This window comes from Danio rerio, chromosome 4, assembly GCF_052040795.2.
Source record: "Danio rerio strain M-AB ecotype USA chromosome 4, GRCz13ab, whole genome shotgun sequence".
NCBI lineage: Eukaryota > Metazoa > Chordata > Actinopteri > Cypriniformes > Danionidae > Danio > Danio rerio.
Window position 1 is genome coordinate 4,499,532 of NC_141024.2, and position 20,579 is coordinate 4,520,110.

Consider the following 20,579-nt stretch of genomic DNA (forward strand, 5'->3'; position numbering starts at 1 on the left):
TTTATGAGTCTCTTCCTCAGAGAACTAGTGTTTATTCACTCAATCATCATGGGCTTCACATCATCATCCAGCTTAAGCTCATTATATTCACCATCAGCTTCCATCATCAGGGCAGGACACTGATGGTGAATATAATAAGCTCAAGCTGGACATTAGCCATAGTGAGATTTGAACCCAGACCTCCTTGATTAAAGTTCAACACTTTATAACATGAGCCACAGAGTCTGGATTGTGAAGAAAATGTTTTAATGGAGCTTTATCTATTTCCTGATTTTAACCGTGATGTGAGATTATTGTCTTTGTAATTTGGCTCACAAAAAAAAATACCAATAGTTAACTCCTGTGGCTCAGTGGATGAGTCTTTGACTGCTGTTCAACAGACTGAAGGATTGAGTCCCTCACTTGCTATAACTACATCACATCTTTCTCAAAACGCTCAATAAAACCAATTTCCAGCAGTCTGAATTCATCTCCCTCAGTGGCTCAAGTCATAAGGCAATGTGCTTTCATGCAGGAGACCTGGGTTCAAATCCCTCTATTGCTTACTTTACTGTCATTTGCTGGAATTCAGTCAGACAAAGTGGCCCAAGCAGCATGAAAGCCATGATGGGCTAGTGGCTGAACACACAGTCAATGTGAACGAGACTACGGTAGAGGCTTGGGTACGAAACTCACTTGGCTGTGTGGATCACACTAAAGGAACTGCTGAAAGGAAAGTGATCAGTGCAAAACTATGGAACGACACTTTTGTTTTTTGTATTTAGATCAGCAGTAAAGAGCAGTAACAGGACTCAGATTTGAACCCAGGTATACTGTGAGAACTTCACATCTCAGGCTGTGTGCTCTTACCACTACACCATCAGCACACACACAAAGCAACACTTCTTTCTCCAGTGTAAGGATGACCACATTTACACATTTTGAAAAAAAAAACTGAATAAGCACAAATAATTTATATAAAATTATAATATAAATAAAATTCTAATGTAAATTATACAAAATACATTCAAACTACATCATATGCTAATATATTATTATATTTCATTGTTCAAAATGTGAAAAACCTGCTTATTCTTCAGTCAAACACATCAACCATATTTTAAATGATCTTACAGCTGCTTGTGGGGCTTTAAATGTCACTAAACACAATTAAACACTGTAAATATCATCATTTACCTCTAAAGTCTCCTCATACTGTATTGAGCACTCTACACCAAATCTGGCCAATCAGATGCTTTCTACAGAAAGTCCCTCCCCCAACATACACGCGACAGAGCAGCAGCACAACAAACACACTTTCTGGACTCTCTACTGGAAATATGAGCTCATAAATACCTTTACTGGAGCTGTGAATCCGCCTGGATGTGGAGGAGTGTGTGGAGGAGCGTCAGAAAGAGGAAAGATGTGCAGCAGAAACACAACAGACACACGTGTGTATCTTCACTGCTGCAGAGGAGGAGAGAGAGCAATGCCTGAACACAAACACTACAGCAACATCACTACAAACAAACCCACCGAAACAAAGTCACTTACAGGTGAGTTGCGTTACTCTCCATTTCTGCACTTTGTGTCGCTTTTCTTCACTGTCGGGCTGTAATATGTGCTGTTGACTGACATTATGAGTCTGTCACTGAGCTGTCATCTACTGGAACTCAACTTGACGCCAGTAAAACGGTGTACCTGTGATGATCTGTGGCGCTGTTGTCAAAGGTGTTCAGGCTAAAAGAGCAGCTCGCTGATGCCGCCTAGTGGAGCGGATGGACACTGCGCTTTAATGCGCACACCTACTCCCACACCTTACAGTGACGTCTTACATTGCAAGTCTGATTTATGCAGTCTCAGTTTGCAAATCCAAGTCTGCATCCAGATACTATTGGAGAAAGACTGATCAAATCTGCTTTATTACAGAGTTTATAAGATTTTTTAATCCACTTGTTGCATCTTAATATAGCAACAGAAATACTTATAATTTAACACTTCATGCACAGCTTAATACAATATATGATTTTTAAAAAGCAGTCATCTTTAAAAGGCATTCATGAAAGGAAATGTGGTCGTGTTTTTGTTGGTATAATTATTACTTGTGTCTGCGTCAGTGAAATCTGTAAGCAATGAAAACATTCTGCATCCCCGATATAAGAGCTCGTCAGATAAATTAAATGTGTTTATTGATGTGTGATGCATTAATTACATACAGGCTAAATGACGATCTAGAGTGAATAACAGCATAATGAGAAAGTCACAAGCTTTAAAGTACAATATTTTACATTTGATTTGGCAATATTTTATGTCAAGTCTGTAGTCATCAGCTTTTGACAATAGTTTTATATTACATTAATATTTGTTCGATTTTTCCATATTGTTAATCGAGCATTTATCCTGAACTTCTAAATAAAGCGAGCAAAAATAATCACTTATAAATGATCAGATGTTTAAGTGTGCTTTAAAGATTAAACAGTGGTTAAACACACGGACATTGTCAGGAGGGAAATTACCAGGTGAGACCAAAACGACTGGTTGAATACTGGTATAATCTACATCCAGACTGGCAGCTGCTGCTACACAGAAAGTCTCTCCAGCATATAAAAGAAATTACTTTGAAAAGAATTAACAAATAAAACGGCAAATAATTCAGTAAACAGTTGTTTCTAGTCCATCAAGAATAAAGTTCTGCTCAAGAGCTCTCCATGACCTCTGACCTGGCTTGGTAGATCCTGAAAACAGAGCTTTGACAGAGACAGAGACACTCCGACTGAACACATCACTAAATGAGGTCATGTTTAACTTCATTCACTGATCAAAATCATGCCAAAGATTAAATCAGAGTTCCTGCAGGTTTCACCAAGTCAAATTTAAGACATTAAGACATTTTGAAGACCAATATGAACGAAATGTTAGACTTATACACGGCTAAATGCTGAGGATTTTATTTGAATATCCCAGTTGGAAGAGATTTTCCCTTGCCCTTTAAAAAAACGATTATAACGTAAAACATTTAATACAACAATCATAATAATAATTTAATAATACAAATCTAGGTCAGGTCAGTATCCTCAGCAATAAATAAAAAACTTATTAGCAAATGTTACTGTAGGGAAAGTAATTAAATTGAAAGTTGTATTGAGATTGTTGGTGATTGTCTGGGTATTAATGGCCAGATTGGGAAGCTATAAATGAACAAGGGAAAATTAAGATCTGTTAAATAAGATTTAAGACCTATAACACAATATTTCAGTTGATTTAAGACTTCTGAAGGTCTAAAACTTTGCTTTTGTGATTTAAGACATTTTAACACTTTTAATACCGCAGACACCTCAACACTTCCTGCTTTCTTTTACACAATAAAATGTTTATGGTTGTCACCATCAGTGGATGAAAATGCAGCTGCACCACAGGAAGCTGAAATCTCAATGCTTTGCATTTGCTGTGCTGAAATTCACAAAAATCACCACAATCATTCAAATCAACAGATCTGCAATAGTGTAATTCAGAAACATCACCACAGGAGGGCGACATGTTTAAATTTATTCAATTAGATTTGCAGTTGTGTAATTCACCAAAATCACCACACGAGGGCGAATATTTTAAATTCAGAAAATTCAAGATTTGACAAAGTCTAGTTCAGAGAAATCTCCACACGAGGGCGCAATATTTCCTACATATGTAATATTTGGATATTTGTCTATTATTAGCTCAGATATTCAGTGTGTAATAATGTGTGTATTTGTGTGTCGACTCTACAGGATCAGTGACGTGTTGTGGACTGTAAGACTGTTGAACAGAAGCAGAGACGTGTGGACAGACACTGACTGTACTGATGATGATCATCTGCTGCTGCACAGGTGATGTAGATCATGTATGATTGTGTGTGTGTTTGTCTTGCACATGTCGGTTACCATCATTTGCTTTGTGGAGGGTCACTCCTCTAGAAAGTAAATGATGGTAACCGAAACGGGTGGGGAAGGGACGAAGGTCCAGAATTTTTATACAGTTCATTTTAAATTTTTTGGCAGGCTGTAAAGTATAACCCCTGCTGGACACGGCTCCGGAAGCTCCAGGGGGAGACCGAACTGGTATCCCCCCTTCTTCAGGCGCGCCTCACACTCACTCACCATTCACACATATCGCAGAGTTCTGGCTGGGACCGATACCAGCAACCCCTGAAGCCGTGGGGCAGCGCTCTTACCACAGAGCCACAGATCTCCTGTTTGAACACCTGCTGGAACTGATGTTTGACTGCTGACCTGTGTGTGAGCTGATTCAATAAAACAAGATACAAGTCAGATCTGAACCCTTGTCTTTATGAGTCTCTTCCTCAGAGAACTTGTGTTCTGTATAATGAGTTGAACATTACCCACAGTGAGGATTGAACCCGGGTCTTCTTGAATAAAGCCCAACACTTTATGACCTGAGCCACCAAGTCTGATGTTAGACGAAATATCTGAATGGGGCTTTATCACAAACTCCATCATGACCAAGGTTTGACACATATTTCTTTGTAATTTGGTCCACAAAACAACCATTTCCAAAAATCAAGCTCTGTGGTTCAAAGGAAGAGCATTCAACTATCATACAGAAGTGCGAAGGATCAAATCCCACTCTTGCTAGATTCAAGTCAGATGTGAACTCTTGTCTTTATGAGTCTCTTCCTCAGAGAACTTGTGTTTATTCACTCAATCATCACGAGTTTCACATCATCATCCAGCTTGAGCTCATTATATTCACCATCAGCTTCCATCATCAGGGCAGGACACTGATGGTGAATATAATAAGCTCAAGCTGGACATTAGCCATAGTGAGATTTGAACCCGGACCTCTTTGATCAAAGTTCAACACTTTATAACATGAGCCACAGAGTCTGGATTGTGAAGAAAATGTTTTAATGGAGCTTTATCTATTTCCTGATTTTAACCGTGATGTGAGATTATTGTCTTTGTAATTTGGCTCACAAAAAATAATACCAATAGTTACCTCCGGTGGCTCAGTGGATGTGTGCTTGACTGCCATACAGAAGACTGAAGGATTGAGTCCCTCACTTGCTATAACTACATCACATCTTTCTCAAAACTCTTAATAAAACCAATTTCCAGCAGTCTGAATTTATCTCTCTCAGTGGCTCAAGTCATAAAGCAATGTGCTTTCATGCAGGAGACCTGGGTTCAAATCCCTCTATTGCTTACTTTACTGTCATTTGCTGGAATTCAGTCAGACAAAGTGGCCCAAGCAGCATGAAAGCCATGATGGGCTAGTGGCTGAACACACAGTCAATGTGAATGAGACTACGGTAGAGGCTTGGGTACGAAACTCACTTTGCTGTGTGGATCATACTAAAGGAACTGCTGAAAGGAAAGTAATCAGTGCAGGATTGAGTAAAACACTTTTGTATTTAGATCAGCAGTAAAGAGCAGTAACAGGACTCAGATTTGAACCCAGGTATGCTGTGAGAACTTCACATCTCAGGCTGTGTGCTCTGACCACTACACCATCAGCACACACACAAACACACACTTCTTTCTCCACTGTAAGGATGACCACATTTACACATTTTGAAAAAAAAAAACTGAATAAGCACAAATAATTTATATAAAATTATAATATAAATAAAATTCTAATGTAAATGATTCAAAATACATTCAAACTACATCATATGGTAATATATTATTATATTTCATTATTCAAAATGTGAAAAACCTGCTTATTCTTCAGTCAAACACATCAACCATATTTTAAATGATCTTACAGCTGCTTGTGGGGCTTTAAATGTCACTAAACACAATTAAACACTGTAAATATCATCATTTACCTCTAAAGTCTCCTCATACTGTATTGAGGACTCTACACCAAATCTGGCCAATCAAATGCTTTCTACAGAAAGTCCCTCCCCCAACATACACGCGACAGAGCAGCAGCACAACAAACACACTTTCTGGACTCTCTACTGGAAATATGAGCTCATAAATACCTTTACTGGAGCTGTGAATCCGCCTGGATGTGGAGGAGTGTGTGGAGGAGCGTCAGAAAGAGGAAAGATGTGCAGCAGAAACACAACAGACACACGTGTGTATCTTCACTGCTGCAGAGGAGGAGAGAGAGCAATGCCTGAACACAAACACTACAGCAACATCACTACAAACAAACCCACCGAAACAAAGTCACTTACAGGTGAGTTGCGTTACTCTCCATTTCTGCACTTTGTGTCGCTTTTCTTCACTGTCGGGCTGTAATATGTGCTGTTGACTGACATTATGAGTCTGTCACTGAGCTGTCATCTACTGGAGCTCAACTTGACGCCAGTAAAACGGTGTACCTGTGATGATCTGTGGCGCTGTTGTCAAAGGTGTTCAGGCTAAAAGAGCAGCTCGCTGATGCCGCCTAGTGGAGCGGATGGACACTGCGCTTTAATGCGCACACCTACTCCCACACCTTACAGTGACGTCTTACATTGCAAGTCTGATTTATGCAGTCTCAGTTTGCAAATCCAAGTCTGCATCCAGATACTATTGGAGAAAGACTGATCAAATCTGCTTTATTACAGAGTTTATAAGATTTTTTAATCCACTTGTTGCATCTTAATATAGCAACAGAAATACTTATAATTTAACACTTCATGCACAGCTTAATACAATATATGATTTTTAAAAAGCAGTCATCTTTAAAAGGCATTCATGAAAGGAAATGTGGTCGTGTTTTTGTTGGTATAATTATTACTTGTGTCTGCGTCAGTGAAATCTGTAAGCAATGAAAACATTCTGCATCCCCGATATAAGAGCTCGTCAGATAAATTAAATGTGTTTATTGATGTGTGATGCATTAATTACATACAGGCTAAATGACGATCTAGAGTGAATAACAGCATAATGAGAAAGTCACAAGCTTTAAAGTACAATATTTTACATTTGATTTGGCAATATTTTATGTCAAGTCTGTAGTCATCAGCTTTTGACAATAGTTTTATATTACATTAATATTTGTTCGATTTTTCCATATTGTTAATCGAGCATTTATCCTGAACTTCTAAATAAAGCGAGCAAAAATAATCACTTATAAATGATCAGATGTTTAAGTGTGCTTTAAAGATTAAACAGTGGTTAAACACACGGACATTGTCAGGAGGGAAATTACCAGGTGAGACCAAAACGACTGGTTGAATACTGGTATAATCTACATCCAGACTGGCAGCTGCTGCTACACAGAAAGTCTCTCCAGCATATAAAAGAAATTACTTTGAAAAGAATTAACAAATAAAACGGCAAATAATTCAGTAAACAGTTGTTTCTAGTCCATCAAGAATAAAGTTCTGCTCAAGAGCTCTCCATGACCTCTGACCTGGCTTGGTAGATCCTGAAAACAGAGCTTTGACAGAGACAGAGACACTCCGACTGAACACATCACTAAATGAGGTCATGTTTAACTTCATTCACTGATCAAAATCATGCCAAAGATTAAATCAGAGTTCCTGCAGGTTTCACCAAGTCAAATTTAAGACATTAAGACATTTTGAAGACCAATATGAACGAAATGTTAGACTTATACACGGCTAAATGCTGAGGATTTTATTTGAATATCCCAGTTGGAAGAGATTTTCCCTTGCCCTTTAAAAAAACGATTATAACGTAAAACATTTAATACAACAATCATAATAATAATTTAATAATACAAATCTAGGTCAGGTCAGTATCCTCAGCAATAAATAAAAAACTTATTAGCAAATGTTACTGTAGGGAAAGTAATTAAATTGAAAGTTGTATTGAGATTGTTGGTGATTGTCTGGGTATTAATGGCCAGATTGGGAAGCTATAAATGAACAAGGGAAAATTAAGATCTGTTAAATAAGATTTAAGACCTATAACACAATATTTCAGTTGATTTAAGACTTCTGAAGGTCTAAAACTTTGCTTTTGTGATTTAAGACATTTTAACACTTTTAATACCGCAGACACCTCAACACTTCCTGCTTTCTTTTACACAATAAAATGTTTATGGTTGTCACCATCAGTGGATGAAAATGCAGCTGCACCACAGGAAGCTGAAATCTCAATGCTTTGCATTTGCTGTGCTGAAATTCACAAAAATCACCACAATCATTCAAATCAACAGATCTGCAATAGTGTAATTCAGAAACATCACCACAGGAGGGCGACATGTTTAAATTCATTCAATTAGATTTGCAGTTGTGTAATTCACCAAAATCACCACACGAGGGCGAATATTTTAAATTCAGAAAATTCAAGATTTGACAAAGTCTAGTTCAGAGAAATCTCCACACGAGGGCGCAATATTTCCTACATATGTAATATTTGGATATTTGTCTATTATTAGCTCAGATATTCAGTGTGTAATAATGTGTGTATTTGTGTGTCGACTCTACAGGATCAGTGACGTGTTGTGGACTGTAAGACTGTTGAACAGAAGCAGAGACGTGTGGACAGACACTGACTGTACTGATGATGATCATCTGCTGCTGCACAGGTGATGTAGATCATGTATGATTGTGTGTGTGTTTGTCTTGCACATGTCGGTTACCATCATTTGCTTTGTGGAGGGTCACTCCTCTAGAAAGTAAATGATGGTAACCGAAACGGGTGGGGAAGGGACGAAGGTCCAGAATTTTTATACAGTTCATTTTAAATTTTTTGGCAGGCTGTAAAGTATAACCCCTGCTGGACACGGCTCCGGAAGCTCCAGGGGGAGACCGAACTGGTATCCCCCCTTCTTCAGGCGCGCCTCACACTCACTCACCATTCACACATATCGCAGAGTTCTGGCTGGGACCGATACCAGCAACCCCTGAAGCCGTGGGGCAGCGCTCTTACCACAGAGCCACAGATCTCCTGTTTGAACACCTGCTGGAACTGATGTTTGACTGCTGACCTGTGTGTGAGCTGATTCAATAAAACAAGATACAAGTCAGATCTGAACCCTTGTCTTTATGAGTCTCTTCCTCAGAGAACTTGTGTTCTGTATAATGAGTTGAACATTACCCACAGTGAGGATTGAACCCGGGTCTTCTTGAATAAAGCCCAACACTTTATGACCTGAGCCACCAAGTCTGATGTTAGACGAAATATCTGAATGGGGCTTTATCACAAACTCCATCATGACCAAGGTTTGACACATATTTCTTTGTAATTTGGTCCACAAAACAACCATTTCCAAAAATCAAGCTCTGTGGTTCAAAGGAAGAGCATTCAACTATCATACAGAAGTGCGAAGGATCAAATCCCACTCTTGCTAGATTCAAGTCAGATGTGAACTCTTGTCTTTATGAGTCTCTTCCTCAGAGAACTTGTGTTTATTCACTCAATCATCACGAGTTTCACATCATCATCCAGCTTGAGCTCATTATATTCACCATCAGCTTCCATCATCAGGGCAGGACACTGATGGTGAATATAATAAGCTCAAGCTGGACATTAGCCATAGTGAGATTTGAACCCGGACCTCTTTGATCAAAGTTCAACACTTTATAACATGAGCCACAGAGTCTGGATTGTGAAGAAAATGTTTTAATGGAGCTTTATCTATTTCCTGATTTTAACCGTGATGTGAGATTATTGTCTTTGTAATTTGGCTCACAAAAAATAATACCAATAGTTACCTCCGGTGGCTCAGTGGATGTGTGCTTGACTGCCATACAGAAGACTGAAGGATTGAGTCCCTCACTTGCTATAACTACATCACATCTTTCTCAAAACTCTCAATAAAACCAATTTCCAGCAGTCTGAATTTATCTCTCTCAGTGGCTCAAGTCATAAAGCAATGTGCTTTCATGCAGGAGACCTGGGTTCAAATCCCTCTATTGCTTACTTTACTGTCATTTGCTGGAATTCAGTCAGACAAAGTGGCCCAAGCAGCATGAAAGCCATGATGGGCTAGTGGCTGAACACACAGTCAATGTGAATGAGACTACGGTAGAGGCTTGGGTACGAAACTCACTTTGCTGTGTGGATCATACTAAAGGAACTGCTGAAAGGAAAGTAATCAGTGCAGGATTGAGTAAAACACTTTTGTATTTAGATCAGCAGTAAAGAGCAGTAACAGGACTCAGATTTGAACCCAGGTATGCTGTGAGAACTTCACATCTCAGGCTGTGTGCTCTGACCACTACACCATCAGCACACACACAAACACACACTTCTTTCTCCACTGTAAGGATGACCACATTTACACATTTTGAAAAAAAAAAACTGAATAAGCACAAATAATTTATATAAAATTATAATATAAATAAAATTCTAATGTAAATGATTCAAAATACATTCAAACTACATCATATGGTAATATATTATTATATTTCATTATTCAAAATGTGAAAAACCTGCTTATTCTTCAGTCAAACACATCAACCATATTTTAAATGATCTTACAGCTGCTTGTGGGGCTTTAAATGTCACTAAACACAATTAAACACTGTAAATATCATCATTTACCTCTAAAGTCTCCTCATACTGTATTGAGGACTCTACACCAAATCTGGCCAATCAAATGCTTTCTACAGAAAGTCCCTCCCCCAACATACACGCGACAGAGCAGCAGCACAACAAACACACTTTCTGGACTCTCTACTGGAAATATGAGCTCATAAATACCTTTACTGGAGCTGTGAATCCGCCTGGATGTGGAGGAGTGTGTGGAGGAGCGTCAGAAAGAGGAAAGATGTGCAGCAGAAACACAACAGACACACGTGTGTATCTTCACTGCTGCAGAGGAGGAGAGAGAGCAATGCCTGAACACAAACACTACAGCAACATCACTACAAACAAACCCACCGAAACAAAGTCACTTACAGGTGAGTCGCGTTACTCTCCATTTCTGCACTCTGTGTCGCTTTTCTTCGCTGTCGGGCTGTAATATGTGCTGTTGACTGACATTATGAGTCTGTCACTGAGCTGTCATCTGCTGGAGCTCAACTTGACGCCAGTTAAACGGTGTACCTGTGATGATCTGTGGCGCTGTTGTCAAAGGTGTTCAGGCTAAAAGAGCAGCTCGCTGATGCCGCCTAGTGGAGCGGATGGACACTGCGCTTTAATGCGCACACCTACTCCCACACCTTACAGTGACGTCTTACATTGCAAGTCTGATTTATGCAGTCTCAGTTTGCAAATCCAAGTCTGCATCCAGATACTATTGGAGAAAGACTGATCAAATCTGCTTTATTACAGAGCTTACAAGATTTTTTTAATCCACTTGTTGCATCTTAATATAGCAACAGAAATACTTATAATTTAACACTTCATGCACAGCTTAATACAATATATGATTTTTAAAAAGCAGTCATCTTTAAAAGGCATTCATGAAAGGAAATGTGGTCGTGTTTTTGTTGGTATAATTATTACTTGTGTCTGCGTCAGTGAAATCTGTAAGCAATGAAAACATTCTGCATCCCCGATATAAGAGCTCGTCAGATAAATTAAATGTGTTTATTGATGTGTGATGCATTAATTACATACAGGCTAAATGACGATCTAGAGTGAATAACAGCATAATGAGAAAGTCACAAGCTTTAAAGTTCAATATTTTACATTTAATTTGGCAATATTTGATGTCAAGTCTGTAGTCATCAGCTTTTGACAATAGTTTTATATTACATTAATATTTGTTTGATTTTTCCATATTGTTATTCGAGCATTTATCCTGAACTTTTAAATAAAGCGAGCAAAAATAATCACTTATAAATGATCAGATGTTTAAGTGTGCTTTAAAGATTAAACAGTGGTTAAACACACGGACATTGTCAGGAGGGAAATTAACAGGTGAGACCAAAACGACTGGTTGAATACTGGTATAATCTACATCCAGACTGGCAGCTGCTGCTACACAGAAAGTCTCTCCAGCATATAAAAGAAATTACTTTGAAGAGAATTAACAAATAAAACGGCAAATAATTCAGTAAACAGTTGTTTCTAGTCCATCAAGAATAAAGTTGTGCTCAAGAGCTCTCCATGACCTCTGACCTGGCTTGGTAGATCCTGAAAACAGAGATTTGACAGAGACTCTCCGACTGAACACATCACTAAATGAGGTCATGTTTAACTTCATTCACTGATCAAAATCATGCCAAAGATTAAATCAGAGTTCCTGCAGGTTTCACCAAGTCAAATTTAAGACATTTTAATGACCATTATGAATGAAATTGTAGACTTATACAGGGCTAAATGCTGAGGATTTGTCTCTAATATCCCAGTTGGAAAAGATTTTCACTTGCCCTTTAAAAAACGATTATAACGTAAAACATTTAATACAACAATCATAATAATAATTTAATAATACAAATCTAGGTCGGGTCAGTATCCTCAGCAATAAATAAATAACTTATTAGCAAATGTTACTGTAGGGAAAGTAATTAAATGCTATTTTTAAATAAAAAAATTGAAAGTTGTATTGAGATTGTTGGTGATTGTCTGGGTATTAATGGCCAGATTGGGGAGCTATAAATGAACAAGGGAAAATTAAGATCTGTTAAATAAGATTTAAGACCTATAACACAATATTTCAGTTGATTTAAGACTTCTGAAGGTCTAAAACTTTGCTTTTGTGATTTAAGACATTTTAACACTTTTAATACCGCAGACACCTCAACACTTCCTGCTTTCTTTTACACAATAAAATGTTTATGGTTGTCACCATCAGTGGATGAAAATGCAGCTGCGCCACAGGAAGCTGAAATCTCAGTGTTTTGCATTTGCTGTGCTGAAATTCACAAAAATCACCACAATCATTCAAATCAACAGATCTGCAATAGTGTAATTCAGAAACATCACCACAGGAGGGCGACATGTTTAAATTCATTCAATTAGATTTGCAGTTGTGTAATTCACCAAATTCGCAGCGCTGCAATTCAGAAATTTCCACACGAGGCTGAAACTTTCAGTATTTTAAAACAGCAGCAGTGCAGTGCACAAAAATCCCCACAAGAGGGCGAATATTTTAAATTCAGTAAATTCAAGATTTGACAAAGTGTAGTTCAGAGAAATCTCCACATGAGGGCGCAATATTTCCTACATATGTAATATTTGTATATTTGTCTATTATTAGCTCAGATATTCAGTGTGTAATAATGTGTGTATTTGTTTGTCTGCTCTACAGGATCAGTGACGTGTTGTGGACTGTAAGCCTGTTGAACAGAAGCAGAGACGTGTGGACAGACACTGACTGTACTGATGATGATCATCTGCTGCTGCACAGGTGATGTAGATCATGTATGATTGTGTGTGTGTTTGTCTTGCACATGTCGGTTACCATCATTTGCTTTGTGGAGGGTCACTCCTCTACAAAGTAAATGATGGTAACCGAAACGGGTGGGGAAGGGACGAAGGTCCAGAATTTTTATACAGTTCATTTTAAATTTTTTGGCAGGCTGTAAAGTATAACCCCTGCTGGACACGGCTCCGGAAGCTCCAGGGGGAGACCGAACTGGTATCCCCCCTTCTTCAGGCGCGCCTCACACTCACTCACCATTCACACATATCGCAGAGTTCTGGCTGGGACCGATACCAGCAACCCCTGAAGCCGTGGGGCAGCGCTCTTACCACAGAGCCACAGATCTCCTGTCTGAACACCTGCTGGAACTGATGTTTGACTGCTGACCTGTGTGTGAGCTGATTCAATAAAACAAGATACAAGTCAGATGTGAACCCTTGTCTTTATGAGTCTCTTCCTCAAAGAACTTGTGTTCTGTATAATGAGTTGAACATTACCCATAGTGAGGATTGAACCCGGGTCTTCTTGATTATAGCCCAACACTTTATGACCTGAGCCACCAAGTCTGATGTTGGAGGAGATATCTGAATGGGGCTTTATCACAAACTCCATCATGACCAAGGTTTGACACATATTTCTTTGTAATTTGGTCCACAAAACAACCGTTTCCAAAAATCAAGCTCTGTGGTTTAAAGGATGAGCATTCAACTATCATACAGAAGTGTGAAGGATCAAATCCCACTCTTGCTAGAACAAGTCAGATGTGAACTCTTGTCTTTATGAGTCTCTTCCTCAGAGAACTTGTGTTTATTCACTCAATCATCATGAGTTTCACATCATCATCCAGCTTGAGCTCATTATATTCACCATCAGCTTCCATCATCAGGGCAGGACACTGATGGTGAATATAATAAGCTCAAGCTGGACATTAGCCATAGTGAGATTTGAACCCGGGTCTCTTTGATTAAAGTTCAACACTTTATAACATGAGCCACAGAGTCTGGATGGTGAAGAAAATGTTTTAATGGAGCTTTATCTATTTCCTGATTTGAACCGTGATGTGAGATTATTGTCTTTGTAATTTGGCTCACAAAAAATAATACCAATAGTTAACTCCGGTGGCTCAGTGGATGAGTGCTTGACTGCCATACAGAAGACTGAAGGATTGAGTCCCTCACTTGCTACAATTACATCACATCTTTCTCAAAACTCTCAATAAAACCAATTTCCAGCAGTGTAAATTCATCTCTGTCAGTGGCTCAAGTCATAAAGCAATGTGCTTTCATGCAGGAGACCTGGGTTCAAATCTCTCTATTGCTTACTTTACTGTCATTTGCTGGAATTCAGTCAGACAAAGTGGCCCAAGCAGCATGAAAGCAATGATGGGCTAGTGGCTGAACACACAGTCAATGTGAACGAGACTACGGTAGAGGCTTGGGTACGAAACTCACTTTGCTGTGTGGATCAAACCAAAGAAACTGCTGACAGGAAAGTAATCAGTGCAGGATTGAGGAAAACACTTTTGTTTTTTGTATTTAGATCAGCAGTAAAGAGCAGTAACAGGACTCAGATTTGAACCCAGGTATACTGTGAGAACTTCACATCTCAGGCTGTGTGCTCTGACCACTACACCATCAGCACACACACAAACACACACTTCTTTCTCCAGTGTAAGGATGACCACATTTACACATTTTGAAAAAAAAATCTAAATAAACACAAATAATTAATATCAAATGTAAATGATTCAAAATACATTCAAACTACATCATATGCTGATATATTATTATATTTCATTGTTCAAAATGTAAAAAACCTGCTTATTCTTCAGTCAAACACATCAACCATATTTTAAATGATCTTACAGCTGCTTGTGGGGCTTTAAATGTCACTAAACACAATTAAACACTGTAAATATCATCATTTACCTCTAAAGTCTCCTCATACTGTATTGAGGACTCTACACCAAATCTGGCCAATCAGATGCTTTCTACAGAAAGTCCCTCCCCCAACATACACGCGACAGAGCAGCAGCACAACAAACACACTTTCTGGACTCTCTACTGGAAATATGAGCTCATAAATACCTTTACTGGAGCTGTGAATCCGCCTGGATGTGGAGGAGTGTGTGGAGGAGCGTCAGAAAGAGGAAAGATGTGCAGCAGAAACACAACAGACACACGTGTGTATCTTCACTGCTGCAGAGGAGGAGAGAGAGCAATGCCTGAACACAAACACTACAGCAACATCACTACAAACAAACCCACCGAAACAAAGTCACTTACAGGTGAGTCGCGTTACTCTCCATGTCTGCACTTTGTGTCGCTTTTCTTCACTGTCGGGCTGTAATATGTGCTGTTGACTGACATTATGAGTCTGTCACTGAGCTGTCATCTGCTGGAGCTCAACTTGACGCCAGTAAAACGGTGTACCTGTGATGATCTGTGGCGCTGTTGTCAAAGGTGTTCAGGCTAAAAGAGCAGCTCGCTGATGCCGCCTAGTGGAGCGGATGGACACTGCGCTTTAATGCGCACACCTACTCCCACACCTTACAGTGACGTCTTACATTGCAAGTCTGATTTATGCAGTCTCAGTTTGCAAATCCAAGTCTGCATCCAGATACTATTGGAGAAAGACTGATCAAATCTGCTTTATTACAGAGCTTACAAGATTTTTTAATCCACTTGTTGCATCTTAATATAGCAACAGAAATACTTATAATTTAACACTTCATGCACAGCTTAATACAATATATGATTTTTAAAAAGCAGTCATCTTTAAAAGGCATTCATGAAAGGAAATGTGGTTGTGTTTTTGTTGGTATAATTATTACTTGTGTCTGCGTCAGTGAAATCTGTAAGCAATGAAAACATTCTGCATCCCCGATATAAGAGCTCGTCAGATAAATTAAATGTGTTTATTGATGTGTGATGCATTAATTACATACTGACTAAATGACGATCTAGAGTGAATAACAGCATAATGAGAAAGTCACAAGCTTTAAAGTACAATATTTTACATTTGATTTGGCAATATTTTATGTCAAGTCTGTAGTCATCAGCTTTTGACAATAGTTTTATATTACATTAATATTTGTTTGATTTTTCCATATTGTTATTCGAGCATTTATCCTGAAGTTTTAAATAAAGCGAGCAAAATAATCACTTATAAATGATCAGATGTTTAAGTGTGTGCTTTAAAGATTAAACAGTGGTTAAACACACGGACATTGTCAGGAGGGAAATTACCAGGTGAGACCAAAACGACTGGTTGAATACTGGTATAATCTACATCCAGACTGGCAGCTGCTGCTACACAGAAAGTCTCTCCAGCATATAAAAGAAATTACTTTGAAAAGAATTAACAAATAAAACGGCAAATAATTCAGTAAACAGTTGTTTCTAGTCCATCAAGAATAAAGTTCTGCTCAAGAGCTCTCCATGACCTCAAACCTGGCTTGGTAGATCCTGAAAACAGAGATTTGACAGAGACAGAGACTCTCTGACTGAACACATCACTAAATGAGGTCATGTTTAACTTCATTCACTGATCAAAATCATGCCAAAGATTAAATCAGGGTTCCTGCATATTTCATCAAGTCAAATTCAAGACATTTTAATGACCATTATAAATGAAATGTTAGACTTATACAGGGCTAAATGCTGAGGATTTTATTTGAATATCCCAGTTGGAAAAGATTTTCCATTGCCCTTTAAAAACGATTATAACGTAAAACATTTAATACAACAATCTTAATAATAATTTAATAATACAAATCTAGGTCAGGTCAGTATCCTCAGCAATAAATAAATAACTTATTAGCAAATGTTACTGTAGGGAAAGTAATTAAATGCTATTTTTAAATAAAAAAATTGAAAGTTGTATTGAGATTGTTGGTGATTGTCTGGGTATTAATGGCCAGATTGGGAAGCTATAAATGAACAAGGGAAAATTAAGAGCTGTTAAATAAGATTTAAGACCTATAACACAATATTTCAGTTGATTTAAGACTTCTGAAGGTCTAAAACTTTGCTTTTGTGATTTAAGACATTTTAACACTTTTAATACCGCAGACACCTCAACACTTCCTGCTTTCTTTTACACAATAAAATGTTTATGGTTGTCACCATCAGTGGATGAAAATGCAGCTGCGCCACAGGAAGCTGAAATCTCAATGCTTTGCATTTGCTGTGCTGAAATTCACAAAAATCACCACAATCATTCAAATCAACAGATCTGCAAAGGTGTAATTCAGAAATATCTCCACAGGAGGGCGACGTGTTTAAATTCATTCAATTAGATTTGCTGTTGTGTAATTCACCAAAATCACCACACGAGGGCGAATATTTTAAATTCAGTAGATTGAAGTTTTGCAAAGGTGTAATTCAGAAATTCTCCACACGAGGCTGAAACTTTCATTATTTTAGAGCGGCAGCAGTGCAATTCACAAAAATCCCCACAAGAGGGCGAATATTTCAAATTCAGTAAATTCAAGATTTGCAAAAGTGTAGTTCAGAGAAATCTCCACAGGAGGGCACAATATTTGATACTGATCTAATATTTGTCTATTTTTAGATCAGATATTCAGTGTGTGTAATAATGTGTGTATTTGTTTGTCTGCTCTACAGGATCAGTGAAGTGTTGTGGACTGTAAGCCTGTTGAACAGAAGCAGAGACGTGTGGACAGACACTGACTGTACTGATGATGATCATCTGCTGCTGCACAGGTGATGTAGATCATGTGTGTGATTGTGTGTGTGTTTGTCTTGCACATGTCGGTTACCATCATTTGCTTTGTGGAGGGTCACTCCTCTAGAAAGTAAATGATGGTAACCGAAACGGGTGGGGAAGGGACGAAGGTCCAGAATTTTTATACAGTTCATTTTAAATTTTTTGGCAGGCTGTAAAGTATAACCCCTGCTGGACACGGCTCCGGAAGCTCCAGGGGGAGACCGAACTGGTATCCCCCCTTCTTCAGGCGCGCCTCACACTCACTCACCATTCACACATATCGCAGAGTTCTGGCTGGGACCGATACCAGCAACCCCTGAAGCCGTGGGGCAGCGCTCTTACCACAGAGCCACAGATCTCCTGTCTGAACACCTGCTGGAACTGATGTTTGACTTGTTCTGAGCTGTGATTTTAATAAAAAACATAGTAAAGTAACCGTGTTGTGAACCCATGTCTTCATTGTCATCTTATTCTCAGAGAGCACATGCTTGTCCACTCACCCACAATTAATTCACTCTCTACTGTGGCATTTATGTGATTTTGTTGCATGTGATGATCACAATTTAACATAATTGTTAGTTGGATTCGAACTAAAGACGTCACGATTTAAATCACAGCTCATTACTACTTGCACCACTGAGTCTGTGTAGCTACATGCTGTCTAATTGATTGTAGCATCATGTAGTAATTTTTGTAAACTACATTGCTACAAATTTACTTTATTGCGCCCTCCTGTGGCGATTTTTGTAAACTACATCACTACAAATTTACATCATTGCGCCCTCCTGTGGTGAATTTTCCCAAACTACATCAAAACAAATTGACTAATGCGCCCTCCTGTGGCAATTTTTGCTAACTACATCGCAACAAATTGACTTCATTGCACCTTCCTGTGGTGATTTTTGTAAACTACATCACAAATTGACTTCACTGCGCCCTCATGTGGTGATTTTTGTGAACTGCTTTGCTACAAATTGACATCATTGCGCCCTCCTGTGGTGATTTGTTAAGGACATTGACTTTATTAACCCTTAATTTAATATGCCCTCCTGTGGTGATTTTTAAGTACATTGACTTTGTTGATACCTAATTTAATATGCCCTCCTGTGGTAATTTTTGTGAATTGCATTGCTACAAATTGACGTCATTGCGCCCTCCTGTGGTGATTTTTAAGTACATTGACTTTATTGACCCTTAATTTAATATATCCTCCTGTGGTGATTTTTGTGAACTACATCACAAAAAAATCCTTTATTAATCTTTCACATTGTGCCCTCCTGTGTGGTTTGTTTGTGAACTACATCACTTAAAATTTACTTTAATGATCCTTAATGCATCATTTACTCCTGTGTGGATTTTTATTAACTACACCACTAAAAATTTACTTGAAATTGTGGACATTTGCATGACAAAACCTCACTATGTCTAGTAGTATGTCTATTAGTACTTCTGCTTGAGTAACTTGATTAAAAATGTCAATTACTCAAAAAACTGACCCATAACCAGTATTTAATGATCTTTATTAACCCTTTACATGTCAAATCCAAATAAAATAACTTATTAATTAAAGCAAATACCTTTGATAAGAGTTAAAAACAGAGCACAAACCTGCATGGATGTTCAATCCTGAAGATCTTGATTTTCCCAGGTGTTTTCAATCAGGTTGTAGTTAAACTCAGGAAAGCGGAGCAGGATTAGACACACCTCCTCATTTTGAATCCTACTGCTTTTCCATATTTTAATGATACACTTATTGTCCACAAGGAAGAGAAATCTTGATCTCAGTAAGCTTACGGGAAACATAAGGTCTCATTTTGGTGAGAATGACACAGGATAGCATCATGACTGCATGAAAAGAGATTTGTGAGAGTTAGCAGAATCAAAGGTGTCAGATAAAACACGAAAAACATTTGTGTTGACTGAGCTGGATAGCATCAATATAGACTTTCAGTTTGACACAGTTCGTATTAAGTTGAACACTGACACATGCTGACTGTTGATTAGGTGCAGGTGATGAGTATACAATTAGCTGTCTGGTCATATAGTAAATGAAAGACATTAAATATAGTGATTTTAAGTTATAATTGGTTGCAGATCTGTTTGTCATTGTGTTTAGAGTTAGTTATGTAGTGCTACACTAAGTCTGTGTTCAATCCCATGATTGATGAAATTTGAAGTGGATTTTGATAAATTAAGTTCAAAGTAAAAACATTCAATTTAATCTTAAAGTCTTTTAGACATTTGAGAAATAAAGTTTGTCATGCTCTGTGGCTCTGAGGATAGTTGTTTGTGCTCTGGTGGTGAACTGTTTGGGATCAAATCCCACTGTTATCAAAATTCAAGTTTACCAAGTAATGCAGACCTCAAAAAAGTTTAAAAGCCCATTTAAAACGTGCTTATGTTGGTTTGGATGGCACAGTGGATAATGGTTTGCTTTGTGAAACTATTGGGTTTGAATTCCGCAATCAGTAAAGTGCTTACTAGGTAATTCAGGTCCAAAAAGACCAAAACTCAACTTAAAACAATCTAGCACCACTTTAGATTGTGTTGCAGTGGGTAGTTTTGTTTGTTTTTGGTCTGCCTTAAAATCCCACAAACACCAGAATTCATATTTACTAAGTAATTCAGATTCAACAAGGTTTAAAACA

The 20,579-nt window shown here is 38.2% G+C and overlaps 1 protein-coding gene and 3 long non-coding RNA genes across 9 annotated transcripts in view; 3 read left to right on the forward strand and 1 right to left on the reverse strand.

The window, feature by feature from the left end:
* The window catches only part of asb15b (ankyrin repeat and SOCS box containing 15b), a 32,455-nt gene extending 21,454 nt beyond the window's left edge, over positions 1-11,001 (reverse strand). For 3 of the 6 annotated variants that reach the window (XM_087247517.1, XM_087247509.1, XM_087247514.1), the window contains exons 1-2: positions 10,788-11,001; positions 10,590-10,700 (exon numbers count right to left, since the gene is read on the reverse strand). The gene's annotated coding sequence lies outside the window, so the exon portion shown is untranslated. Of the gene's footprint in view, positions 1-1,335; positions 1,366-5,962; positions 6,074-6,160; positions 6,322-10,589; positions 10,701-10,787 lie in introns of those variants that run through there. The other 3 variants (XM_087247511.1, XM_087247510.1, XM_087247516.1) reach the window with 3 other exon arrangements.
* On the forward strand, positions 1,254-4,283 carry LOC101884572 (uncharacterized). Its single transcript, XR_015482461.1, has 3 exons — positions 1,254-1,535; positions 3,744-3,842; positions 4,014-4,283. It is a non-coding gene; the product is annotated as an uncharacterized LOC101884572 (long non-coding RNA).
* LOC101884608 (uncharacterized) lies at positions 5,881-8,910 on the forward strand. The gene is made up of 3 exons (XR_015482460.1): positions 5,881-6,162; positions 8,371-8,469; positions 8,641-8,910. It is a non-coding gene; the product is annotated as an uncharacterized LOC101884608 (long non-coding RNA).
* LOC110437805 (uncharacterized) lies at positions 10,508-18,378 on the forward strand. Its single transcript, XR_015482459.2, has 5 exons — positions 10,508-10,789; positions 13,087-13,185; positions 13,357-15,487; positions 17,829-17,927; positions 18,101-18,378. It is a non-coding gene; the product is annotated as an uncharacterized LOC110437805 (long non-coding RNA).
* The last annotated feature ends 2,201 nt before the right edge of the window (positions 18,379-20,579 follow it).